This window comes from Meles meles, chromosome 3 (genome assembly GCF_922984935.1).
Source record: "Meles meles chromosome 3, mMelMel3.1 paternal haplotype, whole genome shotgun sequence".
NCBI lineage: Eukaryota > Metazoa > Chordata > Mammalia > Carnivora > Mustelidae > Meles > Meles meles.
The window spans coordinates 167,193,333-167,218,406 of record NC_060068.1 but is presented as its reverse complement, the minus strand read 5'-3'; the positions used below and the strand labels follow the sequence as shown (position 1 = coordinate 167,218,406).

The window sequence follows — 25,074 nt, the reverse complement described above, 5'->3', positions numbered from 1 at the left end:
TGAATCCAAATAATAATAATAATAATATAATAAATAGTTTGAAGTTTCCATGTAACCAAATTGTCTACTTTTTTTTTTTCAGTTCTACAGGTAATAATTAATTAAATTTCCAACTCAGTTTACATTAAGAAAGAGAGAGTGTTCTTGTTGGTCCTGACTGAAAAAGGCTGGACTTTTCCAGACAGAAAAGATTAGGACCATGAGATTTATTTCGTGTAAGAAGATTCTTATCATTGGCATTAAAAATGAAGGGGGTCTTGTGATAGGTGATACCATCTGCCTCTAGAAGATGAGCATAAACTTTACTCAGAGGCAGTATCATCGCCAATGAGTTTTATCCAAGGCATGATTATTGCTAATAGATGAGCATAATTTCTGATTGATAACCAGTAGAGAAATATTGAACTCATTCCTCCAAACATGAGTGGATTCTGCCAATAACCTGAATGAGCTAAGAAGCAGATTCTTCCACAGAGTCTTCATATCCGAACTCCCACAAATTCCTTGAGTGTGAAACCGGCAGAAAACCAGTGAGAAATATTCAGACTTCCCATCAATACAACTGTGAGGTAGTGAATTTTACTCCTCCAAATTATGCTCCTAATGTTGTAATAATTTTTCACATCAAGATAAAATGTAAATACTGTCTATTATTATAGTTTATAAATAACACAAAAGTACTAAACAATTTATAGACCAAGAACATGGTCTATACAACACTGGTGAAACAGATAAAAATGTATGTATTAACATCACATGGCATATGGTTAAAAGCACTCTAGAGAGATCCTTTAGAGTTGAACTAGAATTTACCAGTTTTAGCTGTTGACCTTGAACAAGTTATTTAACCAATCTGTGCCTCAATTTTTTCATCAATAAATGAGAATAAAACAGGTCTGCCAAAATAATTAAATGAGCTACTATTTATAAGTTGCTTAATATAATTCCTAGAAAATAGTAAATAATACATAAATGTTTGCTAAATAAATGTATCCTTGTAATGTTTCCTAATTGTTTTGCTGACCTATGAAACTAGTCATTCAGTCTTGTTGATTTACCTAATTAGGATGAAATACAACAAGCTACTTCATTAACTTCTATGGAATCCAGCTCCTCCCTGCTTATTTGAAATACTTTCTAATGTTATATGGAGAATTAGAATTCAAGCATTTTGGAATATAGCTAAACTTTGAAATCAAAGATGAAATTTTACTTTGAAGGCATTGAATTCAGTTATCCATTCCTTTATTCATTCAATATTTGTCAATATTTATTCTGTGTCTATATAAACCTGAAATACAAAATTGAGTATGGATTGCTATTATTCTAAAAGAAAATAGATTAATTATAAAGACTGACAATGTTTACAATAACTCTTAGTTCAAAAGGCTATGAAAGTGGATTCATTGTTTACTGGGATTCTAAGTATATCATAGAACGCTTGAGAGGGCGGTGCCTGGGTGGCTCAGTGGGTTAAAGCCTCTGCCTTCAGCTCAGATCATGATCCCAGGGTCCTGGAATCAAACCCCGCATTGGGCTTTCTGCTCAGTGGGGAGCTTGCTTCCCTTCCTCTCTCTTCCTGCCTCTCTGCCTACTTGTGATCTCTGTCAAATAAATAAATAAAATATTTTTAAAAAAGAATATTTGAGAGGAAACTTTAGCTGTCTGCAAATCAGGAATTTGGGTTATGCAGTTGATTATTCATTCATTTGTATTTAGATAATTCAAAATATATTTATTAAGAACTTAACATTTAGAAGCTCTCATAATGGAATGATTACACAATTGAATATGGCTCAGGATATCTCAGAGTGTATTGAAGAAGATATTCCCATAAACAATTATAGCACTATGGGATGTGTGGTAGTTTCATGGTGGGAGGAAATGATATAAGATTCTTAAATGGGTCTGCTGATCCAGGATTGTGGGAATGTTATGTGTCTTTGAATTCTGTGACTAAAATCTTCCTCCATGCCCTCAACCACATGCACACTTCAATTATTCTAACTTTTCTAGTTGTTTATGTTTCAAATGTGTTTTCTTCTTGACAGACCTATTGTGGTTCCAATTTCCTTCTCAACCTTGGGCACTATTTACTTAATATTGTGTTTTGAAAAAATTCACTAGGCCAACAAGGCCTACATTGACTACAAAGTGTCAACATTCTGCACCTCCTCCCCATAGGAGGTAGAGTGTAGAAAGATAAAGAATATACAATTTCAGGCATAAACTATGTGCTATAGGTCTAGAACAAAAGTGGTTAGATAAGTATATCAGGAGTGTGTGGCTGAAAATTTAAACAGGATCAGAAGTCTAAAAATTTTAGGTGTCATACAAAGGAATTTTGACTTTAAGTGCCAAGCCTAGAATCAAATAGTATTTTCACTGAGACCATGTGTCCCATGTAGAAAGTGTAGGGGAATGGAGTCATATCAGAAACACTTTATAAAGAACACGGCAGCAGGGATTTTTTTTCTATAAACGCCAAATCCATTGCTTAGCAAATTTCAAGCCCAATGCACATAAGCTTGTAGTATCATTTGTTCAAAAAATCTTACTTTTCTTTACTAATTCTGTACTAAAATTAAATGAGTCTAAAAACATAAGCTTAATGACCACTTATTAAATCTAAAAATATGTCCCGAGTTCATCTATCTACCAGGCACTGTAGTGGGTGTGGAAGATAGATCATTTAGATAGCATCTCTGACTCCATGGAGTTTAACACCATTAAGTAAGAAGCCTTTACCAATATCATCCAATAAATGAATAATAATTTTAAACAGCAAAATATCCTATGGCATATAAGAATATATTGATGCAAAGCTAAGAGTGTGATGAAATATTTTTATATTGGTCATGTGATTTGGCTTTAAGGTGAGGGATTTCTAAGAGGTGCTTGAGGAAGAGACAATTCAGTTGAGAACACATAAATGTCTCTGAAATCATCATCCAAATATCAAGAAAAACAGTGTCAGAAAGAGAAAATGGCATATGTAAAGACTCTAAGTTAAAATGGAGCATAGCTTTCAGATTAAATAAAAGAAGGTCACAGTGGTTAACTATAGAGATCAAGGGGAAGCAAATATAGGATGAAATTGAAACAGAAAATAAAGATTCATAGGGCAGGTTAAGTTTTGCATTTAAACTAAATACGTTGATAAGGCTCAGAGTATATTTTAAGCATGAGAATTCAATGATCAGAGTTATTGAAAAATAGAGTTTATTACAGTTTTGAGAGTGATTTGGGTGTGTTTGCTAGGGATGGAACTGTCCAAAGCAAAACAGGGGGCTAATAAACTAAATAAACAAATAAAAATTTAAAAAATGAAAAATAAACTACAGTAATTAGGTGAAATTGACTATCGTGGCTCAAACTATTGTTTGTAAGAGGGATAAGCAAAAGGATGTAGTTCTATATTGATAATATTAACTTGACAAGACTAAGTGATAGTTTGGATAGGAAAACAATGGAAGAGAGTTTCAAAACAGCTTTCTGCAAAAAACAGTTGGATTACAAAATAACTATATCCTTAGCTAGGTTGTCTGATTATGAGTTAAGTAAAGTAAGTTGGTATATGACATAGGAATCACTGACAGACACATGAAAAAAATGTTCAACATAATTAGCCATCAGGGAAATTCAGATCAAAACCACATTGAGATTAGAATGGCAAAAATTAACAAGGCAGGAAACAACAAATGTTGAAGAGGATGTGGAGAAAGGGAAAATTTCTTACACTTTTGGTGGGAATGCAGGTTGGTACAGCCACTTTGGAAAATAGTATGGAGGTTCCTCAAAAGTTCAAAATAGACCTACCATATGACTCAGGAATTGCAGTACTGGGAATTTACCCCAAAGATACAGATGTAGTGAAAAGAAGGGACACATGCACCCCTATGTTCATAGTAGCAATGTCCACCACAGCCAAACTGTAGGAGGAGCCAAGATGCCCTTCAACAGATGAATGGATAAGGAAGATGTGGTTTATATCAATGGAATGGATATGGTCCATACAATGGAATATTACTCAGTCATCAGAAAGGATGAATACCCAACATTTGCACTGGCGTGGATGGAACTGGAGGGGATTATACTAAATGAAATAAGTCAAGCAGAGAAAGATAATTATCATATGCTTTCACTTATATGTGGAACATAAGGAATAACATGGAGGACATTAGGAGATGGAAGGGAAAAATGAAGGCAGGGGTGGGGGCAATGAGAGGGGAAGATGAACCATGAGAGACTATGGACTCCAGGGGAAAAAACTGAGGGTTTCAGAGCAGAAGGGGAGATGGGTTATTCTGGTGATGGGTATTAAGGAGGGCATGTATTGCAATGAGCACTGGGTGTTTTATGCAAATAACAAATCATGGAACACTATGTCAAAAACTAATGAAATACTTGTGTAGTGACTAGCATAACATTAAAAAAAATAAGTAAGTTGGAGTTATTAAGATAGATCTGGTCCTGGGATGTCTATTTTAAAGCCTCTGAATACAAATGGGACTTAAAGCCATGGTGAAAAATGTATTTCCCAGGGAGAGAGTTCTGCATAAGAAGAAGATATAAGATTCAATGCATGAGAAATACACAGGAGACTGGAAATGGGCAGAGAGAGAAGTATGAGTAGAATGCAATGGAAGGCAAGGAATTGGATGATTCTAAGGGTGGAAATGGGAAATAAACAGAACTGAATAATAACCAGAGATTATAGCAATGCAGAGTTAATCAATTCATATTTAGGTTTGGCTGCTTATTTTTTTATAGTGAAAATACTTATACTTCCCAAGGAGTAATAAAATTGAGAAGCAAGATTAGAGAAAGAACATATGATTTAATTTTTAAAAAGGGGGAAATTTTAGGAAATGGAGAACAAATACATTTAAAGGTGATGAAACATCTTCTCAATGAACAGTCTCTCTTTTTATCATTTTTAAAATTTTAAGATTTAAGAATAGTAAGTTATGACTTTTCTAAATTGTCTTACTATTTGTTACATAAGGAACCACAGTCGTTATTCAAGCTACAGAGTATCACATACATCACGACTGTTAAAATATTACAAGAATTATTGGTACTATTAATCCAATGACTTGAAAATGTCAGCTTTCTTCTGTGTCCTTCCTATCATAAGTGAAAGATCTGTCCTATTAAATTATGATTAGTCATAGAGGAGTAGTTTTGTCTTCCACATTTACATAAACATAACTACACAAATTAATTTGCTTAGTGAAACAATGGAACAACAGCAATGACAAAACATGACAAAAAATAAGATAAGAAGAAATTGACTTAAAAGTGATATATATGCATGCCTCTATAATTTTGGATATTTGTGCTATTGTAATATCTTAATTGGTGCAATATAATCTTTTCATCCTGGAGTTCTTAGATTAAAACATTATCTAAAGTATCATAAAGTAATGTGTGATCAAATTTTAAATGTGAATTTATTTAAAATTGACCCATTTCAATAATGTCAGAAAGGAGAGTGAAATGATTTCTTCTAGGACTGCATGTGTTTACTGCTTGAGATCATCTCTCCTAGTCAAAAATCAATATTACTTTCTTTCATTCATCAGTGATCATAAAGCTTTTCAATAATTCTAATTTTAAAGAATGATTACAAGGAGTATATAGTCATTGATTGCTTAAAGGTTACAGCTAAAATGAACACAAAGGTAATTTCATTTTTAATGAATGAGGCTTTTTGAAAAGTCAAGCATTTCTCCTCTGACAAAACTTTATGCTTGAAGGTTATGTATTTGATTATGTGTGAATTCGCTCTGTGTGTGTGTGTGTTCAATAATAATCTATGCCATTCCACAGCTGGAAAATTATTTTTACTCCATTGAAAATTGTGTTTATCTGAAAAAAATATTTCTTTAAAGTTCTAAAGTAGATTTAAATAGTTTTATGATATGTGGTGATATTAAACATATATTCAGATTCTTAATATTCCTCACATCAAGAAATAGAACTTAATATCTCCCTCCCCTTGAGTATAGGCAAGGATGAATGACTCACTTCTAAAGAATAAAATACCATAGCCCGCTCCTCCTCTCCCAATCCCACCTCCCCCCAGCAACCCCCAGTTTGTTTTGTGAGATTAAGAGTCATTTATGGTTTGTCTCCCTCCCAATCCCATCTTGTTTCATTTATTCTTCTCCTATCCCCCTAACCCCCCATGTTGCTTCTCCATGTCCTCATATCAGGGAGATCATATGATAGTTGTCTTTCTCCGATTGACATATTTCACTAAGCATGATACGCTCTAGTTCCATCCACGTCGTCGCAAATGGCAAGATTTCATTTCTTTTGATGGCTGCATAGTATTCCATTGTGTATATATACCACATCTTCTTGATCCATTCATCTGTTGATGGACATCTAGGTTCTTTCCATAGTCTGGCTATTGTAGACATTGCTGCTATAAACATTCGGGTACACGTGCCCCTTCGGATCACTATGTTTGTATCTTTAGGGTAAATACCCAGTAGTGCAATTGCTGGGTCATAGGGTAGTTCTATTTTCAACATTTTGAGGAACCTCCATGCTGTTTTCCAGAGTGGTTGCACCAGCTTGCATTCCCACCAACAGTGGAGGAGGGTTCCCCTTTCTCCACATCCTCTCCAGCATCTGTCATTTCCTGACTTGTTAATTTTAGCCATTCTGACTGGTGTGAGGTGATATCTCATTGTGGTTTTGATTTGTATTTCCCTGATGCCGAGTGACGTGGAGCACTTTTTCATGTGTCTGTTGGCCATCTGGATGTCTTCTTTGCAGAAATGTCTGTTCATGTCCTCTGCCCATTTCTTGATTGGATTGTTTGTTCTTTGGGTGTTGAGTTTGCTAAGTTCCTTATAGATTTTGGATACTAGCCCTTTATCTGATATGTCGTTTGCAAATATCTTCTCCCATTCTGTCAGCTGTCTTTTGGTTTTGTTAACTGTTTCCTTTGCTGTGCAAAAGCTTTTGATCTTGATGAAATCCCAATAGTTCATTTTTGCCCTTGCTTCCCTTGCCTTTGCCGTTGTTCCTAGGAAGATGTTGCTGCGGCTGAGGTCGAAGAGGATGCTGCCTGCATTGGGGAGGGGAGGCGAACCATAAGAGACTATGGACTCTGAAAAACAACCAGAGGGTTTTGAAGGGTCAGGGGTGGGAGGTTGGGGGAACAGGTGGTGGGTAATGGGGAGGGCACGTTTTGCATGGAGCACTGGGTGTTGTGCAAAAAGAATGAATACTGTTACGCTGAAAAAATAAATAAAATGGAAAAAAAAAAGTATGTGTTACATATATAATTACAATATTAAAATTTTATTTGAAATGAAAAAAAAAATAAAATAAAGAATAAAATACCACAGGAAGTTTGAAATGTAAATTCTGAAATATGACTGTAAATTACTAAAACTTTAGTCTTGAGTGTCCTCTCTCCCTCCTTATAGACTAGTGCTTGGTGTTCACTCTCTCTTTTTTCTCTCCTGCTCTCCCCTCTCTCTCCTTTTTCTTTCCTTCTTTCTCCTCTCCTCCTTTCCCTTCCCCTCCTCTTCTCCTTCCCCGGTCTCCATCTCTTCCTCTTCCTTGTTTATCTCCTCGTTTCCTCCTCCTCCTTTTTCTTGTGCTGCTTCTCCTTCTCCTTCTTCTTCTCCTTCATCTCTCTTTGTATTTCTCTCTCTCTCTCTTAAATCTCTCTCTCTCTCTTTCTCTCTCTCTGAGCCCAGTCACAATCAAAGGAATCCAAATCTATCGTGGTTAGTGAGGTCATGTGGAGAACAGAATGATTGAAAGATGACATATACATGGAAAGAACTATGGTACCCTAGGGGACAGCCAGCACAAATTCCCAGCTGTATGACTAAAACTCTTACAAGCAGACTTTCCAGCAGTGGTCAAGCCTTCACAGAGGATGCAATTTGGTTGACAATTTGCCTGTAAACTTGACTCATGGTGACCTAGGATCAGAACTCCTATTTAACTCTTCCATTTTTCTTGAATTTTAGAAACTGTGAAATAAATATTTGTTGTTTAAATAATAAAGTATGGGGATTTTTAAAAAAATATTTTATTTATTTATTTGACAGAGATCATAAGCAGACAGAGAGGCAGGCAGAGAGAGAGAGGGGGAAGCAGACTCCCTGCTGAGCAGAGAGCCTAATGTGGGCCTCAATCCCAGGACCCTGAGATCATGACCATTGCAGAAGGCAGAGGCTTAACCCACTGAGCCACCCAGGCGCCCCAGGGGATTTTTTTTAATATGGTGATAAATAACACATGATCATATTTAAAATTTAAATTCATGAAAAATTTTACTTGGCTGTAAAATTTCTCCTAAACTAATTCATCTTCAGGGTGCCTAACTGGCTCAATTAGTGGAGCATGCATCTCTTGATCTTGTGATTAGAAGTTCAAGTCCCACATGGAGTGTAGAGGTTATTAGAAATAAAGTATTTTTTTAAAAAAGTTCACCTACAAATCTAGTGACACACCAAGATGAGACAGTCTCTTAGATCTACCTTCAGGGGCTTTGATAATCGGTGTTCATTTGTACAAAATTCTCTCTTAGCTATTCCACTAATTGAGTTCCAAGTACAATTAAATGTTTTTTTGTATATATGACATTATATTATATTCATAGATAATTTTTAAAATCTCTCACATTGGAAAGATAGAACTAATCTGCATGATGTATGGCAAGATACTGACTCTATTTAAATTTTTATCCTTTAAAATGATGTTTACTATATCCCTTAAATCATAATGTTTCTAGGAGAATGTTGGTGAGTGCTAATTAAAAGTGAGAGAGCACACGTTATAGTGTACATTTCTTATAGAAATTTCAAGGAAGTTAATAGTCTCGGGAGAAATAATATCAAGTAAATAGAAGATAGGTAAAAGGTCATAGATCAGAGCTTTTTATTTTCCTCCCTTCACCTTATATAAAAATTTAAGGTGGCAAAAAAAGAAAACAACAAGCACATAATACAGAAGACAGGCATTGTGTTTTCCTTCATTTCCCAAAACCCACATGGAGCCATTGCAGCAGAAGATAAATCATTGTAGCATGACGTTAGGAAGCTCAGCTGTAGTTTAAAAAGAGGCTGGAGCAGTAAGCATCTATTGGTCCATATTTAAACACTTGGTCTTTTACATGGAGCAAAGAGAAGTAATTCAAATATTTTAATGTTTAAGGTGGATATCTTTATGAGGAAAGTTACATGAAGGATATTGGCAAATGAACTTAAAGCATTCATTTGCAACTCACACTGAAAAATGTTTTAACATGAACAGTAAACATCTACATATTCTCTAAACCCAATGTTCATGTCCTCTCCTCTCTAAAGATTTCCCTAGCATCTTTCAAACTGAATTGATTCCCTAGTTTTTTCTACGCTATAGTTTGTTTCTGAGGTTAACAAAATAAAGTTTAGGTTTGAAATAAGTTAATGGAGAGAAAATATTGGGAGACCAAGAACTCTTATTTTCCCTTTGTTTAAACACTTAACCAGTTGATAAAACTTAAGTAGCAAATTCTTTTCCTACTCAAGGATTAAACCCTACAGTTCAGTGTAGAGAAACAGACCTTGCTTTCTCTTTCTCTTTTTGACATTGTGCAAACCAAGCTGAGGAGACTAACCCAAGACCACCAACCTTGGATTTTACCAACTACTGACTGCTCCATTTCTCCAAATTTGATCAGCTCGGCTACTGTTCTTGGCTGTTTTATGATCAGTATTGCTTGCTGAAGACAATATTGTCCTGGAGGACAATTCAGATCATCTACCTACCTCATTCCCAACCTAAATTTAATGTTTGTAAATCTCTGCATCACATCCTGGAGCTGATCCACAATGCCCTCCTTTCTTGCAGTTAATGAATGAGGAAAACCACACCACAAAACACAGGATAATAAGCAATTAACTAATCTAAAGAAACACACCTATTTCCTGAAGGCTGAAAAATAACAACAAAAAAATAGTTGCTTCGGTGTCACAGGTTTTCCCAATGCTAATTTTACAACATGAACCCTGAGTTTTCTCTGAAAGTGAAAGTAACCTAATAGGATCTACCTACCTATGTTTAAACTCTAACCGGTACCCTTCCCCTTAGATTGAGTGTTGTTATTCTCAATCTTCCCAGAGAGAGAGGAAAAAAAAAAAAAAAGTGGATTTTGCGTGCCTTGGGGATAATTACTTTGCAAATAAACATTAATAACAGATTGTAAGTTGTTGGAGAAATATAATTAAAAACAAAATCTCCTGCCAACCAAGAAAATCTCTCCACAAAGGCAGAAAAAGAAAGAAAAACATCTTATTATTGAATAAACATTAAAACAGAATATGATGTGCATCACAGACGATGCACTAGTGATTGAAAAATCAGGAGGAAATCTCACCTTTTGAGATGAGCAAGCAGATACCATCCATTGCACACAGGTTCTCAAGATATAAACCACACCTATTTCTCAAGTAGACTATTTAAAGCATGATTTGTCACATATAATTCATCCTAAATACATTTGTTAATTGGGTTGACCATCTGTGTTAGTTAATTGGCTTTATCTAAAGGAAAAATAAACCTCTCATACATAGTTTTATAACTCGGGAGCAAGACACCCCACAGATGTTAGACTCCTATCCTCCCTCAGACGATGGGAGTCAGAGGTATTATATCCTTGGTATTTACATTTCAAAGAGATGGCACCTATGTGTTTGAGAAAAACATTTTTGGGTTTGGAAGTTGGCGATGTCCTATTTAGCCTTTAAAACATTTACTTACATTTCAAAGAGAGATCAGTTATAATTAAACATTTTTCTGAAGTAAATGCTCTAAGAAAAGCGAGAGATGTCTCCTTTTTCATTTTTAACAGGGAGAATTAAGCCTATTAATTTTACTATGTATTTAGTTTCACAGCATATATATTCTTTACCCCCCAAACAAACCTCCAAATTGCACAGGCAAGTTCTGTCCATTTATCTGTACCTTTCCTCTGAGTAGCAAAAAGCAATGCTTATCGTAGAGTTCAAAAATAATTTTTGAGTGAGAGATAGGTAAGTGGAGATGATATTTAATTTCCATGACACATAAAAGCAATAAAATCAAGATACTCGGAAAATTTTAGATTTTGAAGGGATTAGAAAATACCTCCCTTATTAGTCAGGAAGTGGTATATAGAATCTGAAATTTAAGCAAAACAATATCAGAAGTTGCTAAGTGTATAAGGTGTCTCAGAATAGTTTGTTTTCCACCCTGGTCTTAGCAATTGATGAATAGCTACAAACTGCTCACAACAATTTATTAACATCACAGTAGCTAAAACATCACCTAGGACTTTTGAGGAAGTGATAGGGAAATCTGATAACATCCTACAAACTGAAGTTCCTCACATCCATAAAGTTTTATATAAGGAATTGTGCTCAAAATAAAGAAAAGCAGGGGTGCCTGTGTGGCTCAGTGGGTTAAAGCCTCCGCCTTTGGCTCAGGTCATGATCCCAGGGTCCTGGGAACAAGCCCTGCATCAGACTTTGTGCTCAGCAGGGGAGCCTGCTCCCTCCTCTCTCTCTCTCTCTCTCTCTCTGCCTGTCTTTCTGCCTACTTGTGATCTCTGTCTGTCAAATAAACAAAATCTTTAAAAAAATAAAAATAAAAAATAAAGAAAAGCAGACTTTGAGGGAAAAAATGTAAAGGGGTTGATGGAAGTGATATTGTATGAAAATAAGAAGAATTAGTTTTCAAGTAACCAACCCCTTTATGGAGAGATTGTAGGTTCATTATTTTGAAATATTCTCAGTTCCTACTATATGTCAGGCTCTGGAAAATATAGAATGTAAATCTCTATTAAATTATAGGTGGCAAGATCTTCTTCTCCAAATTATCTCCAAAACTTTCTCATTTTTGAAATATCTGTTCTCCAATCATGGACTTTACCTTCAAACATACTGAAATTAAATATAAAATGAAGGGAATATAATTGTTATATTTCTTATGGTTTTCTGCCATATAAATTCAGAAATGTGAAAAAAAAATTGTCTTCTGGTAATAGATTGAACCATCAGTAAGTCACAGTGTTACTGCAACTCCCTCCTCCTTAATGGTGTAGTAAGTGTAGGATTTAACACAGTGATAATCAGCACTGTATTTTATGCTTCTTACTAAATAATGCTCCTATTTTAAATCTGGCAGTGTTGTGTATTTCTGCTGGATTTTCAAGTCTAAACTTAGATACATGTTTGTTTATTTATTTTTGAGAAATTGCTTCAATTTGTGAGCAAATGTCTATTTAGGCAACTGCAGACACCATTAAGAGTCATGGAATAATAGAGCACTTTTCCTGCCCTACTAGTGACAGTCCTGCATATGTTAACTAGAGAGAAGTTTTTCAGTTAGGGTTCCCCAGATTAACTTTCTTCCCCCTTCGGAGCTGTGACCTTTTGATGATGAATGCGTCAGTTACACAAATATTTAACCAGCTTTTAAAGGAACAGTCTTTGTCAAAGCTTGGGATCAGGGACTGTTTTCATGCACTATCTGAAATAGACTTATAATATTAAAATATGATGAATGAGAATGCTGAAAAATAATAAATTTTAATGAGACTAAGCTTTCAATAACCGGGAAACTCATGCCCATCAGGGAACTGCAGCTGAAAAGTTTAAACCTCATAAATCAGAGGTTTAATACCTTGCAGTCAGCAGAATCATATGATAAATTCTTAAAACTGTAGGTTATCAAGTTTTGCACTCAAATATTCAAGGAGAGTAATCAAAAATTTGTGTGTTTAACATTTTACCCCACATGAGTCTACTGATAGAGAAGAGAGGATAATGGTTAGGAGTTCCGTCTCCGCAGTCAGAATATCAGCATTTAAATGTCAACTTCAGGACAACTAGGAGGCATGGTGTGTTAAGCAACTGGCTCTTTGCTTGGGCTCAGATCACCATCTCAATTTGTGGGATCCAGCCCTGTGTCAGGATCCATGCTCAGGGCGGAGTCTGCTTGGGATTCTCTCTCTCCTTCTGCCCCTCCTCCTGCTCTCTCTCCCTCTATAATGAACAAATAAAATCTTTGATCAATCAATCTCAACTCCATCTCTTACTAGTCACCTAAATTTGACAAGTTTCTTAAATTATAAGCATTGCTTTCCATAGCTGCAGAACACAGGAAATAATTACCTATGTCATAGGATCAAATAAGGTAATACATGCAAAATGGCTTATAGTCAGTCTTTATAAGCATTATCTTTTGGGATTGCTAACTGAAGAAGTAAAGTAAATAAGCCTGCCCTTTCAAAACACACCATCTGTACATGGTGTACAAACTAGTTCCAAGTAGATCTTTGCTGAATTTAAGTTAGGGGTGCCTGGGTGGAGGCTCAGTACTTTAAGCATTTGACTTTTTTTGGCTCAGGTCATGATCTCAGCCCCTAACCAGGCCTCTTCACCCAGCTTGGAGTCTTGTCTCCCTCTACCTATACTCTTACTTATACTCACCTGCTCGCTCTCTCTCTCTCTCAAATGAATAAGTAATTAAATAAATATTTTAAAAATAAAATAAAAAAATATATATAAATAAGTGTGTGAGTAAATAAATAAATAAATATTAAGTTAGATTTCCCAAAGCATTATAAGAGGATTTCATGTAGTATCTCGTACATACTCAACACGAACACAATTGACACCTGGGTGGCTCAGTCGTTAAGCGTCTGCCTTCCACTCAGGTCATGATCCCAGGGTCTTGGGATCGAGTCCTGCATTGGGCTCCCTGTTCACTGGGGAGCCTGCTTCTTCCTCTGCCCCATGCCCCCACTTGTGGGCAGTCTCTCTTTCTCTCATAAATAAATAGATTAATAGATAGATAAATAAATAAATAATCTTTTTTAAAAAGAAACAATTATAATAACAGCTTAATTGTGACAATAATTTTGTAACTCTTGGAAACCCATAGAGGAAAACTTATTCATTCTATAAAATAAATGACAAATGAATGTGTCTTCTTTTTTGTAAATTAATGATAAAAAAAAAGTGTTAACCTTTAGCTTGAGTCCCTTCCTGACATCAAACAATATAACATATTTTCTGAGATATAGAGAAAAAGAAATCTTCACTCCCCTCATCATTTCTGAGTTTTTATGCTAGGCCAGGGGAGGATATATTTGTGATAAAATCCATATTAACCTGCTGACACTCTGTATCTGAGGCTCTAGGGTTCATATTATTAGGACATCCTGAAAAGTCAGGTCAGTCATGATTAGAAGCCCATGTAGAGAGAACGTATACATGATTTTTTGTAACAGAGAACGGATTTAGCAGCTATAGAGCCCTTATTCTGGGCACTTTAGATCTAAACTACTTAAGTGGCAAAGCAAAATACCCAGAGGCTTTCTACTACCTAATTATATGCTGATTTGTAGAGCATAGGCCAAGATTCAGCACTAACCCCAGGAGCTTCAAGCTCAATAATAAAGTAAAAACCTTATGAACAGAAGTAGAAGAAGGAGGTAGTGCTATCCTCTTATTTAATATTGTTCAAAGTGAGTTTCTGCTCCTCTCAGATGAGAAGGATATTCCACAAGTATACTATTAAAGCGCATTTAAATCAACAATTTAATGCATTAAGTACAGATCATTTGATAATCTTGACAGAAAAAATTTAGTTCATGGTGTTATATGTCTTAGCCTCAAAGGAATAAAAGTTAGAGCAGATACCTGAGTTCTAGGCAAGTCATCAAAAGGAAAAATAACTTCTAAGTATGGACTAGAAGAATTAAGTCTGATGATTATTTTAAAGCACAGTATGTGTCTTCTGCTGGGTTAGGAACTGACCTACATTATCCCCTTGGATCCGAGGCTGCAGTCCCTGACAGATGACTTCTGCGAGCCCTGTGGGAGCAACTGAAGGACAATGAGCAGAACATCCTGGTTAAAAAAAACTGAAAAAGTTGAGCAAACTACCCTAGCTGAGCTTCAGTGTCCAGTCATAACCTTATGGGCAAGCACCCCAAGGTGCATGAGGCTTGTTGACTGCTGTGGAGTGAATTATATTCCCGGCAGAATTTGTGTGTTGAAGCCCCAACCCACAGTATGATTCTTATAGATGTGATCTTTGGGAGGTAATGTCAGGTAACTAGGACACTGGGAATTAAAACTAAGTGATATCTACCAAGAGAGCATTAACATTTACTTAGAGTTTTATGTAGTTATAGACCATCTGAGATTTCTTTTCTGTAAATAACTTGTTCATAAAATTTTCAGTTTGTCTTTTGCTTTGTTGAGTTTTTTTGGGGCGCTTGGGTGGCTCAGTGGATTGAGCCGCTGCCTTCGGCTCGGGTCGTGGTCTCAGGGTCCTGGGATCGAGCCCCGCATCGGGCTCTCTGCTCCGCAGGGAGCCTGCTTCCTCCTCTCTCTCTGCCTACCTCTCTGCCTACTTGTGATCTCTCTCTCTGTCAAATAAATTAAAAAAAAAAAAAGTGTATTATTTATACGTTTTGAATTTTAATTATAATTAATTAAATTATGTTCAATTATATGATTTAGCATATGATTAAATTACATTATGGTTAAAAAAAAAAAGTTGAGAAATAAACAAGTTCATATCTCACTTACCATACAAATTCCCTGTGAATCAACTGGGTCTTTATTTTCCACCATCCTCACTCTGGGATCCATTGCTGAGTGACTACTCTCAGGTCTGGGATATTTCTGGTCCCCAGAGGTAAGGAAAAGAGAAAGGAAGTCAACAGATAATAGGTTTTTAAAGCTCTGACCCAGAAATGACACTCGGGCACATGACAGTTTGATTCAGATTTCACTGATCAAAGCAAATCAATGACCACACACTTTTGAATAAGCAGTAGACAAGCAAAGTCATTCTTCTAGAATATCTGGCAGGAAAAATAAAATGCTTGCCAAAAACAGTGATACAAATATAATCGTAGTTACTTGGCAAATATTTTCTCCCTGTTCCTTTTATCACTTTTTTGGTGAGGTGACTTCCGGACCAAAGATGTTAATGGTAAACTTATCAAATTTATTATTTTCTTGTTTTTTCTTTCTTGACTGATTTAGTAAATAAGTATTTTATTTCTCGTGTTCATATAAGCATTCTATTATATATATAAAATATTTATAAAGTTTGATTTTTCATATTTATACTTTTAACTCACCAGGAATTACTTTTTATCAATCATAAAATCACTGAAATTATAGCTGTTTTTATTTGTGCAATATTTTTGAAATATATTTTACATACAACATTGTGTAAATTTAAAGTATATAACGTTGATTTGATGCATTTATATATTGTCCTATGGTTGCAACTGTAGCAACTCTATTATGTCACAAAATTATTTCTTTTTGTGGTGAGAATAACTAAGATCTAGTTTCTTAGCAAATTTGATGTTTATAATACCATACTTTTGTATATAATGACTATACTATGCATTTGATCTCCAAGCTTTATCTACTAATGGCAAGTTTGTACCAACATTTCTCCTTTTCTCCTACCCCTAACTATAACCACAAGTTAACCTATTTTTATGAGTTCGTTTTTTGTAGATTTTACATATAAGTGATATCATACAGCATTTGTATATCACTGTTTGATTTATCTCACTTAACATAATGTCCTCAAGATTCATCCATGTCATGGCAGGATTTTCTACATTCTCATGGCTATAAAATATTTCATTCCAACTATATAATTAAATGAAAAAACTTAGTTTTTGAGAAATTTTCATACTGTTCTCCATAAGTGGCTGAACCAATTTTCTTCCCACCACCAGTGTACAAGGATTCTTTTTTCTCCACATCCTCACCAATGTGTAAGACCTGTCTTCTTGATGATAACTATTCTAACAGATGTGAGGTGATACTTTATTGTTTTAATTTGCATTCCCCTGATGTTTAGTGATGTTGAGAATCTTTCATGTTCCTATTGGCCATTTATATAACTCTTTGGAAAAATGTGTATTTAGTTCCTTTGTTCATTTTTTAATTGGACCTTTTGGGGATATTTGCTATTGATTTGTATGAACTCTTTACACATTTTTTATGTTAACTCCTTATCTGATATATGGTTTGCAAATATTTTCTCCCGTTCTGTAGACTCCTTTTCATTTTGTTGACCCTTTCATTTGCTGTGCAGAGATTTTAAGTTTGATGTAGTCCTGCTTACTGATTTTTGCTTTTTTTTTTTAACTTATGCTTTTGATGTCATAGCCAAATAATCATTGTCAAGACCAATGTTAAGGAATTTCCTCCCTGTTTTCTTCTAGGAGTTCTACAATATCCAGTCTTATGTTTAGTCCTTGATTCATTTTGTATTTATTTTTTTAAGATTTTATTTATTTATTTATTTGTTTGCTTATTTGAGAGAGAGAGCAAGAGTACCCAAGCAGGAGAAAGGGGGCAGAGGGAGATGGAAAGCAGACACCCCACTGAGCAGGGCTAGATCAGTCATCATTTATTTAATCATAGTTAAACAAAAGTAGCAGAAGACTAAGAGTCAGAGACCCATTAGAGGTTTCTTCTAGTTTTCTATTAATTTCTGATTCCCTTTAACTGCAGTGCCAACTAGAGCTGGTTACTACCCACAGTACCATCAAGAGTTGCCAGATGCAGGATTCCTTGATCTTATAAATAACTGTGCACAATTGTATTCAAGTTGCTTTCCATTTTAGTGGAGCCACACCCCACCAAGAATAAAGAAAATTTAAGGAATTTCTCAGATCACAGAGAGGTGTTTTTTTGTTTTGTTTGTTTTGTTTTAAGATTTTATTTATTTATTTGTCAAAGAGAGAGTGACAGAGACAGAGAGAGAACACAAGCAGAGGGAGAAGCAGGATCCCTGCTGAGCAAGGAGCCTGAAGTGGGTTGGATTCAATCCCAACACCCTGGGGTCATGACCTGAGCCGAAGGTAGCCACCTAATCAACTGAGCCACCCAGGCATCCTGATCAGAGAGAGTTTTATTATATTTCTTAGATCACACAGCTGATCTACAAAAATAATTGTCAAAAATGTCATCTTTTTCCTAAAAATAATGATACTCTTCAAAGAAAAAGCAATTAAAAAAAAGAATATTGGTAAATAAGAGTCAAAGTCTAAAATACATAAAACATTGTTTATAAAAGGCAGAGATTGCTCAGAAGTGTTAAAAGTGTGCCAATAGAGCTTGCATTACTTAACAAAACATCCCAGGCATAGAAAAACATGAAAAAATATGGTATTTTATGATAAGATATTAGAGGGGTGGTGGACCCTGTAAAACATTTGTGAACCAAACCCTCTGCATCTCTTTTTATCTCTTACGGTTGCTTTCAAGATTCTGATTCTGAGCTTTCTTCCAGTCAGCTATGACAGCTTAAAAACAGAAAGCAAATGATGTATGTTTATTGTCCATACAGTGTCTGTACTATGCTTTGGGACTTGTACTAGAACAAACCATTATCCTCCTCAGATGGATAATTTTGCAACAAGCTCCCTTGTTGTGTTCTTGACTCTCCCATATTTCTGGAGGAAACCTGGTTACCAGAAAGAACATCTTTTAAGTTTTGGAAGATAGAAGGGGGATTTTGGTCACACTGAAGAAGAGGTATCTAAAACTATGTATATCTAAAGATTATAGAGGCAAATTTTAGACGTAGTGAACTTCCTGCTGCTAAGAAGTCAGCCATGGTGTAGAAAAGAAGGAAAAATGTTTGGTTACAGAGACATTCAGATAAAAGATATGTCTTTTTCTAAGCTTTTTCTGGCATCAATTTTTAAAAATATTTTCAGGATAATTTAATATCCCTATTTCAAAGGTGGAAAAAAGAGAAACATGGGATAAACAGTGTCCAGTTCGATTGTTTTTGCTAATTACTAAGTGATATTTACCAGAAAATGTTTTTAGTTGAAAGAATCCACAGGATAAGCTTCAAACGGGAGAGAAATCCTTGAAAGTTTTACAATAGCATGAGTCATACATTAGAACTATTTTTTTCCTTTCCATTATGTCACTTAACAACTCAAATGACCTTAAAGAAAATCTAAGTTAGTAGCAGAATCTTCCTCAAGTATTCTAATATCTAAAAAGCTGTGTAAAGGAATAATTATCAGACCTTAATTAACCTGTCAGTGATTGAAAAATGACATGATTTTATCAATCTTCTGTTACCAGAGAAAAAAATAAGCCTCTCCTCAACCTTAGCATTACTAAAATAAACAAGTGCTTAACTTTGGTCTTTCAGTTCAAAATTGTGGATTATGAACTGCTACAGTCAGCTGGCAAACTTTATAATTCATTTTCTTTGTTGTTGTTCCTGTTGTGGGTTTTTAAAAAATATTTTATTTATTTATATCAGAGAGGGAGAAAGAGAGCAAACATGAGTTGGGGGAAGGGGAGAGGGAGAAGCGGACTCCCTGTTGAACAGAGAACTGGATATGGGGCTTGTTCTCAGGATGCTGGGATCATGACCTGAGCCAAAGACAGACACTTAATTTTAACTGACTGACCCACTCAGGCATCCCAGCAAACTTCATAACTTGAATCAGAGGTTTTTAAAACTAGAGCTTACCATTGGGGAAGATATGTGCTGTGTTGAGTGCTGTGAAGTGTATAAACCTGGAAATTCACAGACCCCTGGGGCTAATAATACATTATATGTTAATAAAAAATTAAAAAAAAAAAAAAAGCAAAACTAGAGCTTACTCTCAATTTACATCACCATAGACAGTTTTCCTTTTTTTTTTGTTTTTTGTTTTTTGTTTTTCAGGTACTTCTCCCAGGTTTGCCTGTGTCTTCCTTCCCCCTTCCCATCTTATTTTTCTTTGTCTTTCTTGCTCTCCTTTCCACATATAGGATTTGAACACCCTGGACTGTGAGGCATTGCTCCTGTTCATCACACACACACACACACACACACACACACACACACACTCACACAACCTAGGCACCTACCTTCAGTCTATCAGAACACTGACCTTCAGATAACTAATTGTAGCATAATGTCAATATCATTCTGTTAACTTTTTCATACTTTATTTTTTTTATCCATTAGCTGCTTTGACAAGAAAGGTTTGTGATGCCACTTTGTAAATTTTAATGCTAAATAAGCATTTATTCATTGCAATGAATGAAATATTTGTCATAAATTATGTAGATTATTTCATTATTAAACCTGAAGTAAAGTCTATTTTCCCCCCTACTTGAATTTCTTCCATCTTACACAGGCAAAATAGTCTGAAACCATATCTTTATTATACACAACCCATAATGCTCAAATAAAAGCTTGCTACTGTAGGCAATAATTATGTCAAAGTACATTTGGTTTCATTTTATGATGGGATGCCAACTTCCTATTGAAAAGCAAATCCTGTATTTCAAAAGGTTAAATAGGATGATATTTAAATAGAACTCTAGCAGGTTAAATTTAGAATGCAGAATATGTTCAATAGAAGACCAATCTCTGGCCCTGTTCAATTGTACTTAAAAAGAAATTGGACACATTTTCAGTTACTTTTATAAGTTTTTAAATTGCTATGCCATTGCAATTTGTGATTTTGTACAAAACTTTTTTGTAAAAATTTGTTTTTACAGAGGCATAGTGATAATGAAATTCCATGTAGGCATTAAATATGAAACAATATGGTAGAATATTTTGGGATGGAAAATCATAATTAAAAAAGTACATTTTAAAGTACTAACTATAGCATGAAGCATCTATGCAGACGGTAGGACATGAACGCATAGTCCCCAGTTTGCAGATAAAAATAAAATTTCATCAAAAGAAATCTTTGAATTTCATTGTCTTGTTCTGCCACAGTGTAATGTGCAAACTCATTGCCTACCTCTTTGAAAGTCACTCAGGAGAATGTTTTCTGGTGTCTTCCATTACGGGCATCCGTGTTGATGCTGCTTCTTGTTGCCATTGTCCATATAAACTCTACACTCACGTTCATTAGTCCAAGTAGAAAAATGACGACATATAACCTGTATTGTATGTTTTTAGCTCTCTCTCTCATAACGTGTTACAAAAGCTACCATGGCAACAATTACTTGTATTCCTGACATACCGACTCACCTTTCATGCTAATAAAAGTCTAAAATTTTAAGCTCAAAAGGATCTTTTTTTTGTAAGTTCATGAATATGAAAACATTTGAAAGCACATACACCAGGATATGAATAGCAGTTATTTCTCAGCACTATTATTATATGGTATTGCTTTTCATTTCATTTGGTTATTCTTTTTTTTTTTTAAGATTTTATTTATTTATTTGACACAGAGAGAGAGAGATCACAAGTAGGCAGAGAGGCAGGCAGAGAGAGAGAGAGGGGAAGCAGGCTTCCCGCTGAGCAGAAAGCCCAATGTGGGGCTCAATCCCAGGACCCTGAGATCATGACCTGAGCAGAAGGCAGAGGTTTAACCCACTGAGCCACCCAGACGCCCCGGTTATTGGTTTTTTAATTTTATTTATTTATTTATTTATTTATTTATTTGTGGAGAACTAGAAAACTTATTGTTTGTAAATAACAAGGTAGTTTGTGTTCCAAGGGGCCTGCTACCTCCAAATTTTCCTTGATGGTAGACTGGGACACTGTATCAATCTCCTCGGAGGAGGAGGGTCTTTCCATTGTCCTAGCCACCAGACATCTGGATCACCCAAGCCTGCCCACAACCCGATTCCTAGACAACCAAGAAGACAATGCAGTGAACATACATTCTTTTATAAAGAAAAGCATAGCAATAAAATGAATTTTAGAATTTAAAATACATAAAAATCAGCAATGCCTCTTAATAAAATGATATTTTTAGCTTACTGAATATTAGCCAAAGACCTACTGCACTTGTCCACATTCTAATACTGATTGAGAGAAAAAAGGAATCTAAGGAAAAGCAATCTGTTATTTTTTAAGTTAAATATTTAAATATTGGATAATTTTCTAATTCTCCTGTTTGACATTATAGAAGTCTACATTCTAAAGCGTGGTTTATTATGAAAAGTTTAATTATTCAGCTCTATGGTATTTTTTTAAGATCTTATTTATTTATTTGACAGAGGGAGAGAGCATGACCAGGGGATAGGAGCAAGGGGAGAGGGAGAAGCAGGGTCCCTGCTGAACAGGGAGCCCATTGTGGGACTCAGTCCCAGGACCGAGATCATGACCTGAGCTGAAGGCAGACACTTAATCAACTAACCACCCAGGTGCCCCTCACCTCTATGGTATTAATAAAAAAGACATTATGTGCCAATATTCATGCTTTCATGTACATCATAGAGTGGAAACATCTTTCTAAACATGTAACTAACATAAAGTATGATGAATATTATCATCCACTGGCTAAAGGAACATAGAACCATGGTTTTATCAGTCTAGGGGAACAGAAAGGGCTCTAAGAAAATAAACTTTAAACTGGAACACAAAATATCAAAGTAGTTAATGTGGATTAAAGAGAAAGGGAGAAATTAGAAAGGAAAATCATATGATTACATTAACTTGCAAGAAAAAAATAATGATTTCATATTACATTCCTGCTTTCCTAATTGCCATAAAATAGGTACCGTATGTTTTTAACTCTATTTAAAGAAATATTCATATGTGTGCTTGTATTTGTTAAATACATTGTAATTAGGAGAGCTTTCTTGCTTATTTCTTCAATCCTTATTTCTTAAGGTCCTTTATTGTGTGAATAAATATTTCTTACCAGATAAAGTACATTAACTGTAAGTAATGTAGTTGTATTTCTTCATATGTGTAATAATGTTTAAACAGTATGATATTTAAAGTATATTGATGCCAAGTTCTATATTTCTGTTTTCTACTAGAGCAAAATTATATGAACATTAGCTAAAAGAGATTATTTACTACTACCCATCTGCTCCCACTAAGGGACAAAGTTTTACAAATAGAAACTGCTGAAGGGAGAGACTTGAGGAGACTAACTAGTCACTAGAGCCCTGTGTTCCCAGGAAACAAATGAAACTTAGTCTTAGTTTTGTATTCACCTGATCCTACAACTACAGGAAGCAATGTTATACCAATAATAGCAAAGATGGAAAGAAAGGGGAATGGTGTTTGTAAAGCAATTTCTCTGTGAATGACAGAACAAAAACAAGTCATCTATTTCACTTGTCTGGAACTACCTCTATTTATTAAAGAACCCTATAAATCTAAAGAAATGAGACTATAAGTAGAGACTACTCTTTGAATGGGAAAAAAGGCATGTTGTTAATTTTATTTTTAATTCATATGGTACTTCCCTATTGCAGGATGTATTAACTCTTTAAAACACTAGGGAAGCATTTAATGTACTGAAGAACTTAATTTAATAGGACCCTAGGAGCCTGAAAGCAACTTACTCAGTGGGAGAATCTGGCTCATTAAGTTCAGTGATGCAGCACCCAAAGGTATTGAATTTTAAATGAATTCACGAACCTAATAAATCATCCTGGCTGTCAAGTGAAATATAATTTGTGAAAAATTTATTACCCATGATTATCATGTATTAAACATAAGGTTTAAAATCTAAGCAAATGTTATACTCCTAGTTGGATAAATACTCTAGATTGCAAGGAGTCTTTAATGCAGTTTGACACAGAGCTGGTCACGGCAGAGTTTATATTCCTAATGAACATTATCTCAGTGCTTTGAGAGTTCATCTTTTCCTTGCCAGAATACTGAACCCATCTGGAATCGTGTCACAGACATCCTTGTGCTTTGACTTCTAAATCCATTCATTCATCTCTTTCCAAATGGCCATTTATCTCCTGTGCTTGATCTGCTGCCCTCAGTGCCATTTTGGAGGTGATGACAAACAACTTAGATTGTGCAGGAATGGTTTGTAGGCACAAAAACCACCTTGGAATCTCTTAAATCAGTTGCGTGGTTTATGACTGCCTTTCATGGAAGCAATAGAATTCCATGAAACATTCATGTTTTTGACTTCTGTCTTGACCAAGTTGGGTTGCCCCCATGTCATTGCCTATATCTTCATTTATTTTTATGTGTGGCAAAGATGTCAAAATTTGCAAATACATTACTTGAATTTCTTGGCCTTATCGTCAACTGAATGGCCTGATGGTATTCATCAATCATTTTTTTCTATTGAAATCTGTATTTGATTGATATAAAAGTTGATGAGTACTTATCCTGCAGCCCTCTAGCAGGCCATAGTAAATATAATTCATGTCTTGGCTATAGCAAATCAGACAGCAGGTATCCATAGCTAAATCTCAAACACCAGGAAGTAAAAATTCTAGAAAACTTTTTAATCTGTCCAAGTTGCAATTTCTAACAACCTTCATATAATTGTTTAAAACTATGTAAATTGTTCAAACATGATTTTTTACATGACTGAACCTACTTGTAAGATTTATCATAGGGAAATATCTTGCTGTTAGTTGAGATAAATATGAAACTTTTTTACATTATAAATGTAAATAATACATAAATATACAGAAGATATACAAACATGTGAATAGTTGTATACTTTAGAAAGTGCACACATATAATTTCTAAGGAGTTTTCTTGGTTGTATATTTTATTTGAATGCTAAATTAATATTGCATATACTCATCCATTTATATACACATTCAATATGTAATTTAACCTTCTATTTTGGGTGCTACATATATAACAATGAAAAATCACAGTCTTTTTCCTTAGGATCCTTACAATCCAGTTGGTGGACAATAGAGAACAGAGGAAAATATTTATATCTAAGGTGCCAACCATTTTCATGACATAAGAAGCATGATTATGGATTTGGAGGTAAGAAAATATGTGGGAAGAGAGATTTTTAAATAGGGCAAAGATCACATACTAAGCCCAAGGGGTGAGAATGTCCTTGGCATGTTCAAGAACAGCAGAAAAAAAAACAGTATTTAGAAGTGGAGTGAGTGAACAGTCTGAGGAGCTATGCTCCAACTGAGACGTGGCTGGGACTCAGGAGTCATTGGGTATTTTATGGGGCTTTTTTTTCTTTTTTTTTAAGATTTTATTTATTTGACAGAGATAGAAATAGCAAGGATAGCAGGAACACAAGCAGGGGGAGAGGAAGAGGGAGAAGCAGTCTTCCCACAGAGCAGTTAG

General features: G+C 35.0%; 1 pseudogene; it reads left to right on the top strand.

Moving 5' to 3' along the window:
* Positions 1 to 298: 298 nt before the first annotated feature.
* LOC123939469 lies at positions 299 to 449 on the top strand (annotated as a pseudogene).
* The last annotated feature ends 24,625 nt before the right edge of the window (positions 450 to 25,074 follow it).